Raw genomic sequence first — 21,471 nt, 5'->3', positions numbered from 1 at the left:
AAGGGGCTATATACTATGTGCGCATAAAACCCTGTGTGGGGAAATAGATACATTTACCAGTTTCAGCTTCTGGCTGAGGAGACCATTTTGAACAAAACAGCAAAGAATTCCAACACTGCCACTTACTTTGTCCAAATTATAGCGAGCCAATGGAAAAACCGATGAAGATTTGCCATAAAAAGATCTACGGATAGTGTGTGTTTATTTAAGAGTGTGTGTGAGAAGGTGAGAAAGAGAGAGAGAGCGAGAGCGAGAGACTCATCAGGTAGTTTGCCTGACCGGGTGGAAGAGCACTTATCACCAGATGTGGTTGGGCACATTTCCTTGGCATATATGGCCTTGTCAGTCTTCCTAGTCAAAGGACTTACCCAATGAGGCGTATGTGCTCCAGGCAAGCACCTACCGTCACTGATTTAGTAAGATAGCAGCATAGATTTATCCTTTTGAAAATAGAATCCTTACCGCGAAATCAAGCCAAAGAGAACTGTTCCCCGTTCTCAAGGAGGTTGAGGGGAACATTAGCACCCTCCCTTCTATAGAAAAGAGACATATGGTGTATTTAGCATGGCTTCAAGGATAAAATTAACTCTCACTGAGCTACCATTTAAGCACACTGCATGAATTCATCACATACGGGTATCAATGTGTTCAAGAATTTAAATTGCCCAATTACACATCCTCTGCTTCAAACAAATATCTGAGGGTGGCCTGATGAATATCGTCAAAAGTGAATTCTTCAGTTTGTATTGGTGATGTATGCCCAGCTAGCATCATTCAGGATACCATTGGCTGTCTGGCCCCTCATATTACCAAGATTATAAATTCCTCATTTGCCTCATCGGGGTGCCCCGCATACTTAAAGATGTATGGATTACACCTACCCTTTAAAAGGAAACACTGGGGTAGTGGGTAACTACTGCCCTATTACCAACGTCCCGTTTTGATCTCAAATTCTGGACAGGGTGGCATACCTGCAGTTTCAGAAGCATATGGACAAATATGGCCCGTTAGGTAAGCTGCTATCCGGTTTCCGTGCTATTCATTGCACAGAAACCACTATACTTGAGTCGAGAACAAACCTGGTCAACATTGTGGACTCTGGTAAGGTGGCCTTATTAATGCCTCTCAGCAGAGTTTGATCTTGTTGATCATACCTTGCTGCTTGAGAGGTTGGAAGAAATTGCAAATTGTTCCGAAGCTGCTCCATTCTGGATGCCATCTTTCTTGGGGACAAGGATGGCTAGAGTGGCCTCCGAGGGCTTTCAGGCACCTCTGGAATTGCTGACTTGTGGAGTTCCACAAGTGACATGCCTCTCTAAGTCTTTGTAGAATCTGTACACCTGGCCGAACTTTGACCTTCTGTACAGCGTCAGCATTAAATATACCAACTATGCCAACGATGCACAGGTGGTCTTTGAGCAGACGGGTGACGATGAGCGGGACACACAGTTAATTAATCAAACATACAACATGATTCAGGGATGGATGAACACCAACTCCCTGGCTTTAAATAGCAGCAAGACCGAATTCATGTTTGTAGGCTCCAGTCAACATTTGAGAAAGTTAGAGGCAAGGTACAGCCAATTTGAAACAGCTGATTGTGTCATTCAAGTACTCCCATGGGTGAAAACTCTTGGTGTCCATTAGGACTCAAACCTAAACATGAAAAAACCTGTGATGCAAATCAAAACCTCTTGTACCTACAAGACAATTACTTAGGCAGCTCAAACCTTACCTATCATCTGCCAACTTATCTACGGTGGCCACTGCCCTTGTAAACTCGAAAAAAGACTATTGTAATCGTCTTGTCGTAGGCACCGCCACAAATAACGAATATTCTGCCGGTGGCCCAAAATGGGGCTGTTAGAGCGGTATGTGGACTGGCAAGAACGGACCATGTTACTCAGGCCCAGATAGCTTTACACTGGTTGCCGATCCACCATCAAAACTCTTACAAAATGCTAACATTAAAACAAATTTTTGCCAGGGGAAAGCACCTATATACCTTATGAAGAGGCTACGGAATGGTTCGGCCACACGTTCTCTTCACTCAAACTGCCTTGATAAATTACATCAGCCAAGACACAAACTTAAGAACTGGAGGAACTAGCTTTGACACTTCTGCACTTCTTTGGAATGCTATTCTGCTGAATTAAGAACTATCCCAGGCCTCTTGAGCTTTAAATAAGCTATTGAGACTTATTTTTAACTCCAAAGATTAGGCTTCTTTTTTTGGATGTTCTGAATAAGCTGAATTATCTGATGCTTGCATATCTGTGACCCTGACTCTCCACTTTTATGTTATGTTTGTACGTTCCGTCTCCTGTAATGTGTGCACACCGATATCTCTGGGAGTGCTGCGCTCTAAAAACGACTTAATATTTAATAATGAACTTTCACTTTTGTTCTTCATTTGTTACCATGGTTTTATTTTCCATCTAAAGAGACCCTCATGCTATACTACTGAATGTAAAGTTGGCAGTGGTTGGTAGGTTAGGCAGGACTGAGTCCAGGAAAAATTAAGATTAACAAAAATGAATCCCAGAATTATGTTGATGCATTTACAGATTAACAGTCCAATTAAAGTAGACTAGTCTGTTTATTTTACCATTGTAATTGCAGACTGGGGAATTGGAAAGAGGTAGGGGAAGCCCAATGATCAGAAAATATCGGGACACGGCAACATACAAGTAAGACAACTTCTGACAAGCAATAGTCCAACTACATAGACAAAGCACCAAGGAGGCACATTTTAGAACACCATCGAGTCTTGCGAGCTCCTAACAGCACCGGTTTCAAGACTAATTACGGGTAACTGTCATTGGGGACAATATATGTATTGGTGAAAATAACTGTGAAATTTGTTTAAGATATTGTGCCCTGAAGAAGACGTAGCAGGTCGAAACACGTGTTGGCACATTGGCTCATCTTTTGTTACTTTTCGGCACATTTTAGTGCCATGAGAATTCCAATGGACAGAGGAATGTTCAGTACTATGTACATGTTGTATGTCGATACTTGTACTGGTATAATTTGTTGGTTCCCATTAGTTTGAATCTCTAATGCCCGTCATTGCATTGGCACATATTAAAGGTGGTCTACTTTGAAGAGTGAAATGGTCTACAATATAACTTTTTGTGTGCAGCGCGTATCTGTGGCACTATTGTATGGTTAGTTGATTTATGATTGGCTGGGGTAGCCTTTCAGTTCCATTTCAATCGCAGCTGTCTTTCAGTTTATCTTGTGTTCAAATATAAAAATTCCATCAGATATTTGGAGTCTCAGCGCACTCACAATCTAGTTACCCCACACTCTTTATACTCACAGAAGTATTTAGAGTCAATATTTATTTATACCAGGCTTCACTGCCATCTGGATGGTCTCCACAAGCTCGGATAGCTCTTAAGGAGGGGAGGAGGGAGGCAATGAGTGGCGAGAGTGAAAAACACACAATTGATTTGCTGAGATGAGCGATATATGAAGATGGAGTGGATGTGGCAGTAAGGGTCGGGGCAATCACGTGAGCATATCGTAGAGCATGCGAGTGGGCATGCGGTATGTGATCAGGCTTTTGGGTGTGCAGGTACATATGGGGATTATTGTCAGCGTGTGTTTTCTGAAAAAAAGTCTGGTTGGGAGGAAGCAAAGAAGCACCTTAGAGGTAGAAAGGAAAAAGGTAGGAACTATCACTAGCAAGCACACGAAGAGCAGCAAATGCTAGGGTGAGAAAAATGGAAATCACCCAGAACAATAATGGTGGGGAAGGAGGTAAGAATAGTTGCGCACAAGTACAAACAATCTTCAGCACAATATATTCCCATTTAAGATGTCATAGTATATTTCGCAATTCCCAAGGGTCTTGAATATGTTTATACTAGGCTGCTAAAGTGAGCCAGGGTTCCTTACTTTAAATTCTAGTATTTCACAAATGGGCTGATAAAAACAAAACTGAATATGTTCCATTTGTTCAAAGACTCTGAAAACGTTAGAGGATGCAAAATAAAACCACACATTGAGAAGAACCCGGCTGATGGTTCCAGAATAGCCGCAGAAAGAATAGGAAACCCAGATGCAGGGCGAGAAAACTTAGCCGGGTAAAGAATTATCCAAGCATGCCCAACCATTATTGAATCAAGGAAACTTGTTAAAATTCCCACATGCGTGATTGGGACAATGAAAAAAATAGATCACGGATTACATATTGCACGCACAGCATGCCCACCCAACAAAAAGACTAAGTACATAGTCTACTTCAATCAAGTGCAATACCTTTTGGTCTTTAGGAAGACAGATCTTCTCCCCAGTGAACTGGTTGCCAATGTTTAATTGATCTCCGACAAAGAATTATGGCAGAAGATGCCCATCGCAGGCAGAGCGGAAGAAGCCCAACTGTGTTCGAGAATAAGATCCATTGCACTGGAATGTGGCAATTGCACCAAGCAAATCATGTGTAAATCATTGCCACAGAACACACCAGTTTCATCACAGGATATGGCAATACTCTACGCCGCTTCAGCACCCTCTCTCAGGACCCCAGTCTCCACTTCTAAGCTACTGCTTACCGGCTGACATTTTGGAGGCTTCAGGAAAGCTACCTCTTCTCCCAGTGCAACAAACCTGCTGGGATAAAGGTTAAGGCAAACCTCCATACCTCAGTCACCACTCCACTAAAAACACCTGTCCGGCTAAATACTCTTGTTAACCTACCCATCTAGAATCCCTGTCCTGCCTCCAACAACTGCACCAAATTCACATGCCAGAGTATCATCATATTCATCGACTCCAATTGGCAACGTGGAACTTCAAGCACCCTGCATGGTCTCAACAAATATATTACACTTGTTGCATTCTGTGAAGCGTAGTGGCAACCCTCGTGGTATACAGAGCAATGCAGACTGCATATGAAATAAGTTTAAAAAAATAAGTTGATTCCTGCCACAGTTTGATATCTTTGCACATGGAGATGGTGAGGATATGTGCGACTGGTAGTGGCTACTGGGAGAGGGGGCGGTGAGGGGTGGGGGGTGAAGGTGCAATGTGAACCGGGGCTAAGGCAACATTGAGGCTACATGTTTGGTGTTGTTGGGTATAGCTTGGTGTAGACAATGTCTTCAGAGAGACCATGGCAGGGAATAATGATGCAATCCACCAATCTATTTCATGCAAGAAATGTATGCATAATAGGATTTTCATATCGTTAAATATACATAACTTTCAACATCTTCAGCCAAATTAGTTTAGTAAAATTTGGCTACAAAAATCTGCATTTATAGTTCTATAAAAGACAAAAACACAAAAACGGAAGGGCCTCCCTCGAGTTCAGGCAGTACTGTGTCACATATACTTTGTATAGTGTCCATTGTGATTGCCATGCACAATTAAAGAACACACACGGGACAATAGCTCGCAAAACATCCCTAAGCAGATGTAACATACTAGAATTCAAGATCTGGAAATCATTTCTTACAGTCATTATCAGATTTTCAAAGACGTTGTGCACACAGATGCACATATGGTAGAGATTAGACCTTAAAGAGTGTGCTAGTGGTTCACAGTTATGGTCCATCCTTCCAGAGTCTCAATCATTCCATCTTTTCACTATAATTACACAAAACTACAGTGAATCCAAGGCGCAGCAATGCCATTCGTGGTTTTGGCCTCCCTATGGTCAGATATATTCGCACTGTTCAGATATTTTAAACATTTACATACACTTTTCTAGAAATGATTCCAATAAAATGAAAATGTTAGTTCTACTATTTGCATCTATGATAAAAGTAATTCAATGTACTGGGATGTTCAACTGCAGAGGAATCGGAACGTGTTATTACAACAGAAGCTGCAATGAACCAACTGCTTTACAGAAAGATATTTTGCAGGCGCAAACAACGGTTTTTAAATCAGCCAAATGGGACAAAAATTTCACAACAGAATTTTCTAGTGTTCATACAGGCTGTAGTGCCTGGCATACCGCTAACTTTTCACAGAATAGACCTGCAGTGCTAAGTGAAGAACAGATCAATATACTGTGTCTCAATGACTTTCCTGGACACTGTTCGTGTGCGAGGAAACATAGAAGGTGGGGTGTGCTAAATGTTCTGGACTTCTGCCTCACTGCTGATACACACACAATTAAACTAAACTTTAAAAATCCATAGTCATCACCTTTTCCAATGCAAAACGGAAAGAGGAGTAATTATGTGTACGGGATTGAACATACCATGCAAAACAAAAGTGGTGTTTTGCTGTGTCTGAGGCACCACTATATGGTTTAGCTAGACCGAGCAATCATACCAGTGCAAACTGCAGTACCAGCTGACATAGCAATACACGCATCCATAATATAGGTGATCCTCCATGTTCGATACGATTGACCTTTTGGTACTATGCGACAGAATCCCTCATCCGATGGGCATTCGGCAGTATGGCCTTAACTGGTTCTCTTCCCATCTGACCATCGCCGATCAGTAGGTTTGGATGAGGGAGTTTCATTCAAAGCCCTTCCCTGACCCTTTGGGGTACCTTATTGTTTTGTCCAGCAACTCAGGGCATTTAATGTTCACATGGAGTCACTAGGAATTACGGCCACTGGCGCAGTCATCCACATGGAGCTCTACACAGACCACACCGTGAGGTACACCTCTCAACAGGATATGGGACTGCCAACAGGAGATTGGGGTGTAGGGGGGATGCAAGTCGATAAAGTCTCACTGAAATGAAACCCCTCTAAAAACAATTTCTTTCCTTTGAATCTCGCAGTCTTCCTCTGAAGGACAGATTGAGCAGCTCTGGTTGCTCATTCCTCAGCGAGAATAGTCCCAGACGAGGAGTTACATAGAATCCCCGGCTCCCAATGCTGAAGCCGCTTCACTGGCGTTCATAAAAATGAGAATTAGGTTTAAACTTGCCTGCATTACACACAAGGAAGCCCACTCCCCAGCCCATATTCGATGTTTCTGGGGGATCATAAAGGCCACAGTGCAGACATGACTCCTGGTGGCAGCATCTACATTTCCTCTACCTTTAAGAGTGCGGCTCTGCATTCTTCTGTGAGACAGCTCCAACACCTCATAGTTTGGTGATTTCCTTTCCTTTCTGAAGCATTATTCGTTTCCTTGCTTTGCTCCGCATTGGTAGCTGATTTCCAGTTTTAGGGTTGCATTGCATACATTTGAAACATTTGTACTTTTTGTATTGTGCTTTAAGAAGTTTCATGAAATTTAAACTGTGTACCATTATCATTCCTTTTCTGATAGCATTGTAAACTAATGTTTTTCGTTTTTATAAAATAGGGACCGATGCCTCGAGTATTAACTCAGTATATCAATTTTAAAAAAACAGTAGATGCATAATTGTTTCACTATGTAAAAGCACCTGCTTTACAGAATGCCCACACTGAATATTAAAAAAATACATTTGCACCTTCCGACATAACCTACACTCAATGCCCTCAATATGAAGGCCAATCCAATTGGCTATTGTAGACTACCGCTATATAAATCGTAATTTCTTTTGTTTTAGATTTCTGTTTCTTAGCTTGTTTTCGCCTAGTACAGGGGATCCGCTTCTCTCACCCTTCATTACACATCACTTTATAACTAAACATTGTCTGCATTTCAGTGAAGTGAGATACCAGGGTAACTGAAAAGCAACCCAAGTGGCTCCATATAAAGGTTTAAAATCACTGGGAAGAGTACTGACCCCTATGGGACTATACAGGTGCCCAAGTGTGGGTCATGTCTGAAATTATCCAGCTACAGTACTTGGCATCTGTCCAAGAGATAGGAGGTGAAGCAAAGAACTGGCTGTGAACCTCAATCTAATCTGTGAGTACGCTTGTAAATGTAAAGTGCTTGATCGTGCCAAATGTGGCAGATAGGTCAAGGAGTACCAGGAGCTATGGTTATTCATGGTTTGGAGAGCATCATGGCCTGGATGCAGTTTCTGAATACGGATCGGTAGCTACAGAGCAGGCCATGTTGGTTAAAAAAAAAAGAACCAATAGTGGTCAAGAGGGAAGAAAGAACTAGGTTCAGTGAACATTAGAAGCCAGTTTTGTTACACCCTACAGGAATAACAAGGATATGGAACACAAGCACCATATAAGCAACGATTGCATATCAAAGCAGCTCTGGGTCTAATCCTTTTGTTTATTTATTACACTAATGTAATGGCAATTGGTGAGTTATAAGTGCATTCAATTTCATCCAATTGCTTAACTTGGGTCCAGGAAGGTAAAGTAGTTTACCCAAGATTACAAATGTGGTCAATTGTAGGTAATTAGGATTGAAACCCAAGTCACCGGAGAGCAGTGTCAGCAAAACAGTCATGAGCCCACATCACCAGCCAAGAAAAGACTTACTGACGACACTGAGCAAACCATTGTTTTTTCAACAGGTGAGCATCTGAAAGTCTGCTAGGACTGGGGCACAGCTAGTCAAACATGGCCAACTGACACAAGCTGAAGGTTTCCCAGCCCGATCAGCCTTGCACTATGGTACAGTAAGTGCCAGACTGAGTGCAAGCTGCTGGTTAGTGACTGTATAAACAGTTTCTGATCAGGTCTCCGAGTTGAGCATTTATGCATGTTACTTGGGTTCAAGTGCCAGGCTGTTTTCACACGAACAGACTAGATTCATAAAAATGTATTACTCATAACACGAAGCATCAGTGGTTTTAACATGATACAGCTCTACACTCCTTCAAATTAACGGGCAGGTAAAACTCCCCAAAGCAGTGCTTCACTCCCACTTGGACAACGTCGCAGCATGTGATAGGGAAACAGTGAATGAATATATATTATATATTTTTTGTTTTCATTTGACAGTGTCACGAATAGCTTACTCTGTAGTTATGGACAAGTTGGGTTCCCCTGAGGAACAGCAGTTTTTATGCAGCTTATATTTATTCTGTGACATAGATTCTCCAAACCGGTAAAGTTGCGAACAGGTCTTGCTTTAGAAATCCTGAGCTTGCAACAACATAGAATGCCCATGTATGGATGAAACTGCCCACTTGTGCTTACAAAGCAAGATTAGTACATTATATAGCCAAGAAACCGCTGCGAGAGAGTAACTTTGACCCTGGGCTAAATCTGAACTCCTGCCAGGGCGCCAAGACCTTTGTAAGACTACACTAACTGTAAAAAGAATAAATGCTCTCCTTGTGAATGGGGGAGGGCAGAGAGATAATGAGAGAGGTCAGGTGGTTCACATGGTAGATTGTACGACTATGTGGAGTCCGCTGCAGAGGAAATAAAAACATGTGTCTGAGCATTAAACAGAATACTGTTTTAGTGTTTCATTTTGCCGTAAAGTTATTTTCTGAACACAGGCGTGAATACAAATAAGTATTTTCCCACAGCAGGGAAGGGAAAGAGGTAGAGCACAGCAGAGTTGAGGAGTTTAGACATTTGGTACCATTTGGTGATTCTGAAACAAACCTTTCAAAAATATATTCTGCAGCTCTATATCTGGAGGAGAGTGCAAAGATATAGGAGGGTTCCAAAAGGAAGCATAACTGACTGCCATTTTTCGACCACCACAACTTGGCCACCACCGTGCACTGCTCAGGATACGGCATACGTTATACAAATTACATGCATCTAACTCAACTATAAAACTCACTTGAACGAGAACAAAAAAAACACATGCACAAGAACTCTAAGAGTAAAATATGCCCAAAATATTTTGTGGCCTAGGAGCTCAAAATAGAACATTTGGTGCAACTCCATCCAACTGCTCAAATGATGGAACATGTGGAATAAGGCATGAAAAAGGTGCATTTTTTAACTGTAAGGAAAATGCACGGTTTAGACAGGCACATAGCCTAAACACGCTAGACGCATGTTCGCCAAAGGTAAAATTGGTTTGGAAGCATCAGGAAGCGCAAGAATCCATTACTTATTTTGGTTTGTTGAAAAAATCCATCCAACATTTTTTTTAATCCTCTCTCTGATGATTCAATCTTTGAACAAAGGTTTTTCAGGTTTGAAAACTCCGAATTTAAAAATGGCAGTGTTGTCCTCTACGTGAGAGAAAATCTCCATCTTTCTCTAAAACATGCTTAAAATCTTATGTGATGGGGTGGTCCCGAGTTCTGTTTGATGGTAGCCTGGATGCGGTGAGCACTAGTAAGATGGATTAGCGATAGTAGAGTTTGTGGATGTTCGAGAATATTTGAGTAGTTTAACATTCAACCCATCATAAGCTTGACAGAAAAAGCATTTAAAACAATAGATCAAGAATGAACATTGAGAAACGGTAACAATGGAGCAGCAGTGTGTGGAATCATGATAAATATTTTCATTACATTTAGAAAGTATTCTGCGTTTGAAAAAAAAAAATCTTTTTCTAAACATAATTAAAATAATGGGCATGGTGTGTGCAGTGATTGAGGAGAATTGTGGCTGTGAAACATGGCCAAGAGAAGGAATAATGAACCGCAAAGTTACACAAGACCAGAGGCCCAAGCGCATCCAGCATGTGTGGTCATTACAGGTCATTTGAAATGGGCGTGCATTTTGCTTCCGTCTGAGAAAACATCTGCATGTCCTCTGTAGAATAAAAATTGCAATGTGACAAAGATTCACATATATGCCATGTATGAAAAAACACATACAGCCTAGTTTAAACACAATTGGGCAGTTTAAACACAATTGGGCAAATGAGAAGACCCGAGAGGGAACTATGGATCTTCATGAAAAATGTTTGGTGCATCCTGTGTTTTGGCAAAGAATAGCGATGTATGGAATGTGTACATACAAAAATCACCTATAATAGAGACGTATGGAGCTTTGAGACATGAAGAGAAAACAAAGCAGTATTTTAAAATGGATTCATCCTGCACATAGGGAGACAATGAATGACTGCTTTTATAAATATTGCATTTTCCACGTATTTAAGGGAATGTGGGCAATGACAATGGTAGGAAGTGTGGGTGGCTACAGGAAAGTCTGATGTCAGGGACATGATCGAGAGGTGTCTGCATTTAAACTCAAACCCATCTATATTGTAAAGGTTACATTTCAATGTCACAACTTGTAGGCAAAGAGCAGGAACAAGTATCGAGTGAGTACAGGAAGAAAAGAAATGTGACTATCAGTGGCAGCAACTTAGTACCCCTTATTCTAGAGCTCAGCAAGAAGATGACGTTTTTTCAGAAACTGCCATTTAACACTTTTACACAACAAATACGACTGACGCCTATAGCCAAATAGCCAAAGAGGCACAAAATCCTTGAAATTCAGTCAATAGAAAATGTGCATAGTGATTCCGCCTTAAGGGAGATGAATAGGCGCAAAGAATTGTGGGATGAAACGGCCATCATTGCATCTTTGGAAACGAAAGAGGGTAACCTGGCGGACGGTCTAAATACACAGACTATGCAGGGTTGTCGGTGGATGAACCTTATGGCTAGCTGGGATCTCGAATATCTAGAACCGAATATAGGGCCAGGTATGGGGGTAACTTGGACTAATGGGAAGGTAGGCTATAGGCTAGACTATATGTTTGTAAACAAAAAACTAAACCTGTCCACTATTTCTTTTGAACATATTGATACCACTCTGAGTGACCATACACCCATTAGGGGTGTATTTACTAATGGTTTGGAAAAGAAATGGGATGTGAATAATGTGATGAATATACAATTCTCAGCTGGCGGAAATAGGATTACTTGGTCGGACAAAAATTTAACCATCTTCAATGAGCTGTTTGATCGTCTACCCATAGATGGGCAAGATATTGCTTTGAATGGTCTCTATCCTATAACTAATCTGCTGGGTATAATACGGAGGTCAAACAGCAAGCTTATTGTGAAAAATATAAGGGGTAAAAATCACTCACACAAATATGATCAAATGATCTATGATAGAAAAAAAGAAATGTTGGGTAAGATTAGCAAACTTAAGCAGACATGTGACTTGGATGAAGAAGAGAGAAGTAAGAGAATTAGAAATATAAAGACTCAGTACAAAAATTGGATCAAGGACTATAAGTATAATACCAATAATGCTAATTGGAGGTGCTTATATAAGATATGCAAAACTCATGACTCAAAAAAATTTTGGTATTTATATAGACAATTCCTGATGGACGGGGATTGTAGAGAAAATACAAATGTGAGTCAAGATGCATGGAAGCAATATATTACCGACCTCTACTTTAAGACTAGTGACATGTCTGCTAATCCCACTGGGATAAATCTATATGACCAAGATACTATTCCCTTTGGTATTTTGGATATTAAGAAAGTGATCTCAAAAATGAAATCCTCACTTGCTCCAGGCCCGGATGGGCTGGCTAATGCTGTTATTAAACAAAACCCTATGAAATGGGCAGGGATTCTGCTACAGCTCTTTTCCGGTATATGGGAGACAGGCCGCATACCGGATAGCTGGAGGAAAGCAATAGTGGTCCCTATTTTTAAAAAGGGGGATAGAAAACTGCCCGATAACTATAGATTGCTGGCCATGGCAGATAGTAGCTGTAAGATCTTTTGCTCCCTTTTAGTGGAGAGTTTAAACAACTGGATAGAGGAAAAGGGACTTCTGCCTGCCTTGCAAACTGGCTTTCGCAAAGGATACAGTACCCTTGATAACCTAACAATGCTGAATTACATCATAGCAGGGTCAAAAGATAAGGGGGAAAAACTGTATGTGTGTTTCGTAGATTACTCGAAAGCCTTTGATAGTGTCAATAGAGGGCTTCTGTGGAAGAAACTAAGTGAGAAAAATATTTGCCCCAAAATTTTGCACTTTTTGAAGGAAATGTATAGGGATACCACTGTTTTAATCTGTTTGGGTAAAGGAGGGATGACCTCTCCAGATATCGCTACTAACACTGGACTGAAGCAGGGATGTGTGACATCTCCTATATTATACAACCTGTATGTCTCAGATATGTGGGAAAGCCTTTCCACTATTAATAACTTCCCACCAATAATAGCGGGAAAACCCATTTGTGGCCTTATGTATGCAGATGACACCGTACTTTTGGATAAAACGCCAGTAGGGTTGCAAAGAATGTTAAATGGATTACTATTGTACTCTGAAGAGAATAACCTAAGTATTAATATTAATAAAACTAAGGTAATGGTATTTGGAGCAACTAATCTGGAAAAGAAAAAACTTCTCTCTAGATGGCAGATAAAATCTATAAAATTGGAGGTGGTGGAGGCCTACCCCTATCTGGGGATGCCGATTCTGAGCAATCCCTGCATAAATTTTTTCCAAGAGGCGGTAAATCTAAAAATATTAAAGAAATGGAAAGTCATAAGAAATTATATTACCAGTAAAGGTGGCCACTCTATAGAAGGACTGCTTGAGATATATAAAAGTTGTATTATTCCTGGAATTTTGTATGCGCTGGAAACAGTTGAAAGCAAATATCTGAGCAAACTGCACCTACTTGAAGGGAAGATTTGGAGACCAGCCCTAGGACTCCCCAATTCAGTACCAATACAAGCAATAAGATGCGAATTGGGGCTCATATCACTCTCGACCCTGTGGAAAATTGAATGTTGCAAATTTTATTTTAGAATAATTTTGGGGGTTGGGGATGAAGGAAACTTGCTCAACCTTATAGGGCTAAATAAAAGTGAATATAGTTTTAAGAATTCCTATTTTTTAAACTTACAAAAAATAGTACTATCATTTTTAGAAGTCTTGGGATATAATGTAAATATGGGAAAAGATAATTTAATGTATATTAAGAAGAACCTTAAAGATAAGGCTTTTATTTGGGATCTGTGCGAAAATCAATCCTATTTACATACAAAGTCTAGATATTCCATTTATGCTCTTCAAGGACTCAAGCCTGCCACACCAAGACAGTACCTGCTTAACACGGGAAATAAAGCTATGAGAAGATTCATTCTACAATTACGTTTGAATACTCTCCCTTGTAATGAAATTATCGGGGCAAGAACAAAAATCCCCCGTGCAGAAAGACTGTGTAGACACTGTAATATAGAGGTGGAGACAGCAAGACATATTTTAACCCTATGCCCTAATCTAAAGGAATACTATAATAAAGGGTATTCAAATTTTGTAGGGGATATGCGAAGAATTGAATCGGACCAATTTTGGTCAGCCATCTATGACGGAGAAATTAAGGTCTTTATTGGGGCAGCCTTTTATATTTGGAAGCGAATAATGTGATGTATTTAGTAACGTGTTTTAGATTGTAAATAAGATTTGATTATAAACCGGTTGGTTAATGCTTCTCTTCTTTATGTGTAATATGTAATCATGTATGGTTGATGTAATAATTTTGTAGTGTATAAGGTTTTAATTAACCAAAAACACTTTAATTCAATAAAAAAAAAAAAAAATGTGCATAGTTGAGGTAACATTATGGTGCCAATTTAATACAAAGAAATACTTGAAATCCAGCCAGTGTTGAAAGCTACATCCCCTTAAAAGTCCAAATCCCTCCATTGCTCAGCCCATGATTAAATTAGGACATCACAGATGACATCTCATAGGACCTTGGCGATGAAATCAGTAAAAGCTGGAGCACACAGATTACTTCACTTAGACATCTAGGACAACACTTGTAGAGGGGATGAAATGAGAATGTAACACGTAATTTAATAGAGATCACAACATAAAGGTTATTGCATCAGGAGCAATTTTAGTCTTCAGTTCTTGTAATGGACCTGAGATGGTCACTACATAATGAGTGTTTACATCAAAATCGTGCTCAGTCATTTAGAACTCATTCTTAAATGGGTATCTTTTGCATTCAAATCCAGAGTAGTAAATTGTGTTCAAGTTGTAACTTGGGCCTTCAATATATGTTGACCGGGAGTATTGATGGCAGCCTTATTGACTTACAGAGAAGCATCGGCTTACTCACTAGGCCCTTATATGTCTGAACCGCCAAGCCCCTGCATATGTCTGCAAACGCACCAAGGTACACCAACCTGGCCTTTCACTTTGCTCGCTCGATAAGGCTAGCATCCAGCAACCTAAATTCAAATTGAAAGGGTTTGCTGGTACCTCATTTCATGTTCAGGCCCCCCAGGCATGGAATGCACGCCTGTCTGATTTGAGAAAGATAACCCCCCCTAACGATTTTAAGAAGAAAATCAAGATGCATCTCTTTAACAGGGCTTAACGTATTTCTCCCTTCTGGTCCTTCTGACCCAACCTTTTTGTCCGTCTCCTTTATGTGCGCACTGAGACCCACGTGTGTGTTGCGTAGTATAAAAAATTAAGATAAAATAAATGCCGAAATTCTACATTATTGTCTTACACACGATAGTGAAGACAAAGTAGAGTTTAAAAATAGTAGAACTGAATTTGCAACAGTCCACAAAAGTACACAACATTCGAAGCTACAATTTTGCTAAAAGTTTCTTCACACATTACAAGGTAATTGTTACTTTAATAAGGGAAAGCAAAGGCTCCAGTAATGGGAAAATGTAATGGTTATGTTGGGTGACCTATAAAAGGTCAATCACAATGATCTAAAATGTCATGTTTGACAAAATCTTACAAAGGTACTTGAATGGTCCAACTTCGGTTGTTCATAACGCATATGAAATATTAGCTTATGTGAATATTAGCTCCCTTTTAGAAGTGGTTTCAGCCTTTTTGATGCTAGAAAAATACACGTGCCTTTTCCATTAAGTATGCAGGACATGCAGACAGGGATTATTAAATATGTATCCACATGCAGCACATCTAACTGCATCCAGTCAGAAGGTTTTTCTCTTAGGTCTTGCAAGAGAGCACTTTCAGTAAGAAGAATACATTCCAGTTATTTCATAAGTCATCTCATTAATTTCCAGCGATGCCGAATTAAGTAACATGCTAAATCATCTCTGTGCTCCTGGGCTGCGTAACAAGGAAGCTTCTCGGGAGTAAAGGTGGTGTAGCTTTCAGACCTGCCAAATTTAGTGTTGTGATGTGTTAACCTGCATACATATACACACACACACACACTTATACCAAAGCAGCTTATTTTATGTCCCAGATGTTCGTTTGCAATAGTTCTGTTTTGCAATCTGGGTTTGCATAATCAGTTATTAAATATTCAAGGCTTAATTTTGCAATTCGTGTTTCGCGGTAGTCAAATTCCACTTCACACAATCATACTAACATTTTCATTTCAAATACCACTTGCTACTTCACTCTTTAGTAGATGTTATTTTCACCAAACCATATAGGATTTATAGACATTGGAAGGATAAAGGACTCAAATGGCCCTTACATGATTCAAACTTATGCCCTGCAGGTTGAACACTGAGGAACTAAGCAATTAACTTGCAGAGCTATCTCACCAGCTAGTTTCAAACGATGAGATGGAACGAAGAGGTCCTGCACACAAGTGTCCCAAGAGTAAGCAGGACTATAAACCGTGGTGGTCATTGGGGCAGAATTTTCCCAGATCCGACAAATCCCCCATGATCCTGGAAATATCCGGCTCAATGACCACCACTGTTCGTAGTCCTGCTTACTCTTGGGACACTTGTGTGCAGGAGATCCTTGTTCCAGCTCATCATTTGAAACTAGCAGGTGAGATAGCTCTGCGAGTCAATTGCTTACTAGTTCCTCAGTGTCCACCTGCAGGACAGGACACTGTTTTTCACAACATACACAAAACCTTAGGTGGGACTCTGGCCTGTCTTTTCCTTTTAGTAAAAAAAGAGGATTATGGACCTTTACACTTAAAGTCAATATAGGTGGAGACACATTACAAATAACACCTAACAGGGTATAGAAACATTTTTTTAAATCACATTTTATTCAGAAAATACACAAAATGGCACAAAAAATCGAATTCAATAATTACCCCAGTGTGATCCCAATTCATTTTACATAATTCATAAAAGCAACACATTAACACACAGTATAAAACAACTTAAAAACTCAAAAGGGACTTGTTAAATTTGCTTTCCACACTTGAATCTAGGTCTCAAGATATGGCGGGGGTGGGGAGGGGATTAAATTAATAGGTTGTGCTCCCTCTCTTTGTGCTCAACATATTTCAGTTCTTGAACCCTTAATGGTGAACTTTCTTCAGGAGCTCTTCATTCTGTCACTTCTCAACAAGCTATACTCACTTGCGTTCATTTAAAGATCACTTCCTCCAGAGTCTCCTCCTCATTTACTGTAAAAGACAAGACGGGATACTCATTGGCACTTTATGCCATCTATTTCTGGGAGTGGCAGGACCTTAACCTGCCACTCACTTCACTCCTCATCCTGGTGTGATTACCTGTGGGGGATTTCTGGCAGTCTGGCGGGGTGGGCATCCACATCTCTGTATGGGCTCTCACTGCTAATCCACCTAAAATATAGAACCATAAGTAAATTTATGGTCTGTATACTGGGGTTGCATAGTTTCAATGTGTCCACTCCTAGCTCCCTCTTTACTAACAATCTTCCAACCCGCCCAAGGAGACAACCCTCCATGGCTAGGCGGAGTGCAGGCAGCTTGGTCTGTTTTTTTGTAATGAATATCTGGCATGATTCACACACGTGGCGTGACCCTTCCTCTGTTCTCCGTAGTTCGCCTTTTTCATGAACCTAGAAGCAGAGGATACGTGTAAATATTTTCAAATCCACAGTGCATCTGTGGCGCACGCTCGTGTTGCCCTCTAGGGCCCTGCTACTTACCTTGGTATGTTAACGGCGTGTCATTCCGCTGACTCGGCTCCATCGGTCGTGTCCCGTGATGGTGCGCCTATCGTTACCTAGTGCCCGAGGCAGCAGCTTTTAAAACACGGCGCGTGTCTAGTCATGTGTCTACTCTATGGTCCTGGAGCCTAATTACATGGCCATCTTTGTAGGGGTAAACAAGGCCGCCACGCACAGCGGTCACAAGCATGACGTGAAATGTAACTCCTTACCCGAGAGTTTGTGTTCTTGACAAGCATGTTACCGATAAAGGATTCGAACCCACAATGCCAGGACCAAGTCACTTAACCTTGACCACAAGACGACTTAAAGTCAGGTTAGGGAGCTTGTGAAATTGCATCAGATCTGCAGAAAATATTAACTACATTTGTTTTGTTGGTTTGAAAAAGTGCACCATTTAAACTTTGCTTGCAGAATTATAGGAGATGAAACACTCCTCTCATGGGTAAGGGCTCAGGATTAAACCTCTCGAGAAAGGCACATTTTAATTTTTAATGGGGGGGGTCGTTGAGAAAAATCTGCTCTGCCACCTCAACCCTCCCTAAATTCCCCCACCCTCTCAACCCCTTTAAATCACCCCCTGCCCCCCAGCCCCACCGTCACTGGTAAATTGCCAGCACATATTACGAAACAGTGAAACCAGCGTTTGCAAGAAAGCAAAGGTGAACCTGGGGCAAGAGAGGAAGCTTTTTGCATTGTACCAGGCAGGACACTTGAATAGCAAGATATCGCATGCATTTTCGTAGATCAGGTTAAAATTTGGGATAATTTTTGCACAGGCAAAAAGAGAATGTGCGAACACACCCCATGAACGACCAACTTGGTCGTGGACCAAAACAATGCCAACCCTTGAGTGCATGGACTTTATGCACCCGGAAATTTGCGTTTTTGTGGAAAGCTGGCAAAAATGCAGCCTGTTATAGACATTGCCCATATGCACACAAAAACAATGGGCGTCACACGTGAAAAATAGGTACGAGGGAGCAGCGTAATTCGTGATTTCATGGAGTTTCACTCCTAGAAGATGTGGGGGAGTGAACATTACCCCCCACCCATTTCTTCACATTCGCTGGCAATGTATAGGAAGTCTTAATGATCACTGACCATCTCCACACTGCATGCCATCGTGTATTACCGTTCATACATACAAGTGTTATCTTTGTTGGCATGTTTACTTTTTTGTCTCAACCCATTTTGGTTCCTCTTATCTGTGGTGTGTCACCCCCTCCTGGGAGCATAGTATCTCCCAGGGATCGTGTTGTCAGTGACCACGTGACTAGAGTAATGAGTGGATTCCTGCTCGTCAGTCTTGGAACCAAATGACGACCGAGTGCTGGGTCCTTATTACCAGCGCCATGCTGGTGCTGCGTAGCTGGCTAAGGGATGGCCTGCAGGGCCCTCCGCCAGGACAGTGATCTTGCCGGGCAAAACTGTCCACAATGGCCGTCATCCATGTTGGTAGAGCCCCTGACCGGCAACTCTGTAGACACTGGTGCCCCTGCAGGGCAACGCTGGCGCCATCTATCCCAGGCCACGGAAGAGCCCGTGTGCTCATGGGCTGGCAGGGTGCCCCCTGCCAAGGTATGTCTGCTGGGTACCCGCAGCCTTGGTCCGCCTGGCCTGCGTGACCGCAGGCGAGGACACAACATTAGCAATGTTATATTTTGCCTCTTGTGCGCACAAACGCAGTTGGGAAACTTATTGCCCAAAGAGTGAAGTCAAGCCACAGATTGCGTACTTAGCCTTGAATGCTTCCTGGCTCTAGGGCTAGGCAGAAGGTGCAGAGACGGCCGATGCAATAAGAAACGTAGGAAGGAGCCTCCTTGTGCACTTCTTTCCCAGAAGCAGACAATATGCCGTCGTGTAGAGCCCCGCAGATGGCATTTCAATGTGCAGCCATTAACCCTGTGGGGGGTGAACGAGACTCCAACACGTGCATGAAACAACGCCAAGCAGGCACTGGCCACAATGGAAAAACAAACTAAAATCACTCCAGTAAAAAAAGTGTTAAAAAGGAAGGGTTCTGCCACCTCCAGCATCCATCATGGAGATGAATGTGGACGAATTCTCATTGGACGGTGGTTGGAAGGAAGGGTGTATGGAGCCAATAATAAACCTAAAACTAACCGAGGAATACACTTTCACAAGTGCAAACCTAAAAATAAAAATGCATGCGAACCTTGCGTTAAAGACTGCTTGACATGCGGTTTGTAGCGCAGACTGCAATATGCAAATGCAACATGCAATTCAATAGGAATACAACTGGGCATTTGTAAGAACAAGCATTCACGTCAGGCTCCAGGACTGTAGTCCTGTAAAGAGGTGGTGTAAGTTAAGAATTCAAACAACATATTGAATACTTCGGCATTTCTTCGCAATCCTGTTCAGCGCCCGCTAAACATTAGCCACAGTTTCAGAGGCGGAAGGCCATCTGCCTTGAGAGACAGCTTGATTTCGGCCAGCCCTTTGATGGTTAAAAACATTGCAGCAGATGGTGTGTGGAGCGACTGACATGGGGACTCAGTCCAGAGCACAGCCATTCTATTCACTTGTAAAACGATGCAGTGTGAAGCCTCGAGAGCATACACACACGTACTGATTCACAAACGAGTTCCACGGATTTATACCTGGAGAGGGCTAATCGATTCAGAAGTAAATGACTTACTCCTGCCAAGAGAAGAGCAACCCAGGAGTAAGGCAGCAGCAAAGTAAAACTTAGACGAACATTGCTGACTCAGCCCGAAAATACTAGATTGTGGGCGATTTACCCCCAATCTGGTATTTTGGAGGCTATTTCATAGCCATGACGGAGTTTCCATCAATATAGAGTTTGCCAAGTCAGTAGACGATAAAGAGCTTCAGACAATAGGATGTAGTGGCATGAACATGTGTGGAACACTAGATAGCGGGGTTCGTTTGCTGGTACATAGGGGAGGCAGTTGTAAAGAAATATCTGAGTATAGTAGAAGATGGACTTCAGTTTTGGAATTCGACCCGATGGCAAAACGACTACGGTTCTACAGGCATACAGAGATGTGGAATGGCTAAACTACCTACTCTGCCCCACACCGCTACTTAAAAAATTCTCAAATGCTGAAAGTTAATGTCACATACGCATGTTTGTAAGGCACAAGAAGCTCCTGGTAGTTGCTGGCTTCAAGCTAACAGACTATCGTAGGCAAGAACCAGTAGCAAAATAGCTCGAGGCAATTTCAAGCCCTGCATCAGCCTGGTTACAGCTGAAGCCCTGCTCACAGAGCGGACACGTGTATGATATCAAATTGCAGTGAGCAGACAGTACAGTGTCTCCAGTGGGAAAGCTCTATATCAAAACATAGTGAAGGGCACAAAGCAACTGGGGCTGCTGGGATAGATTACGATTTAGTACAGTTACATCAAAAATGTTTCCAACATTAATTTAAGAGTTTCATATACTTGAGAAATGAAATATTAAATGTCCAGGCGTCTAAATCGTCCAACCAGCCATTTCTATTCTGGGAGTTATTCCATAGATTATGCAATAATTGTAGGAGGGGTGGCCATACAAATAAGACGAGCTTGAAAAACTAACAGATGTTCAGAAAGGGTGCTTCCAAAAATGGCCAATCAAGGTGGAAATTCACAAAGCGAGTTCGAACAACGGTCTGCCCGCCCATAGTGGACAGGCCTACACAAAGCAATGATGTTCCTTCCGCCATACTAATGAGAGCAGTGAGCCCGTTTACAGTCTAGATAGATATATATAGCCTATGCACAGCATGTGATCTAAGCAGATTCCACAAGCCTCAGAAATATACATACATTTACCATTTCACTATACT

The 21,471-nt window shown here is 41.6% G+C and overlaps 1 protein-coding gene across 14 annotated transcripts in view; it reads right to left on the bottom strand.

The window, feature by feature from the left end:
- Nucleotides 1–21,471, bottom strand: part of MAGI1 (membrane associated guanylate kinase, WW and PDZ domain containing 1) — a 1,848,723-nt gene that overhangs the window by 511,843 nt on the left and 1,315,409 nt on the right. The gene's annotated exons all lie outside the window — the stretch shown is intronic.

Source organism: Ambystoma mexicanum, chromosome 2p (assembly GCF_040938575.1).
Source record: "Ambystoma mexicanum isolate Mex_15411 chromosome 2p, UKY_AmexF1_1, whole genome shotgun sequence".
NCBI classification, from domain to species: Eukaryota; Metazoa; Chordata; class Amphibia; order Caudata; family Ambystomatidae; genus Ambystoma; species Ambystoma mexicanum.
This window is presented reverse-complemented; position numbering and strand designations above follow the sequence as displayed.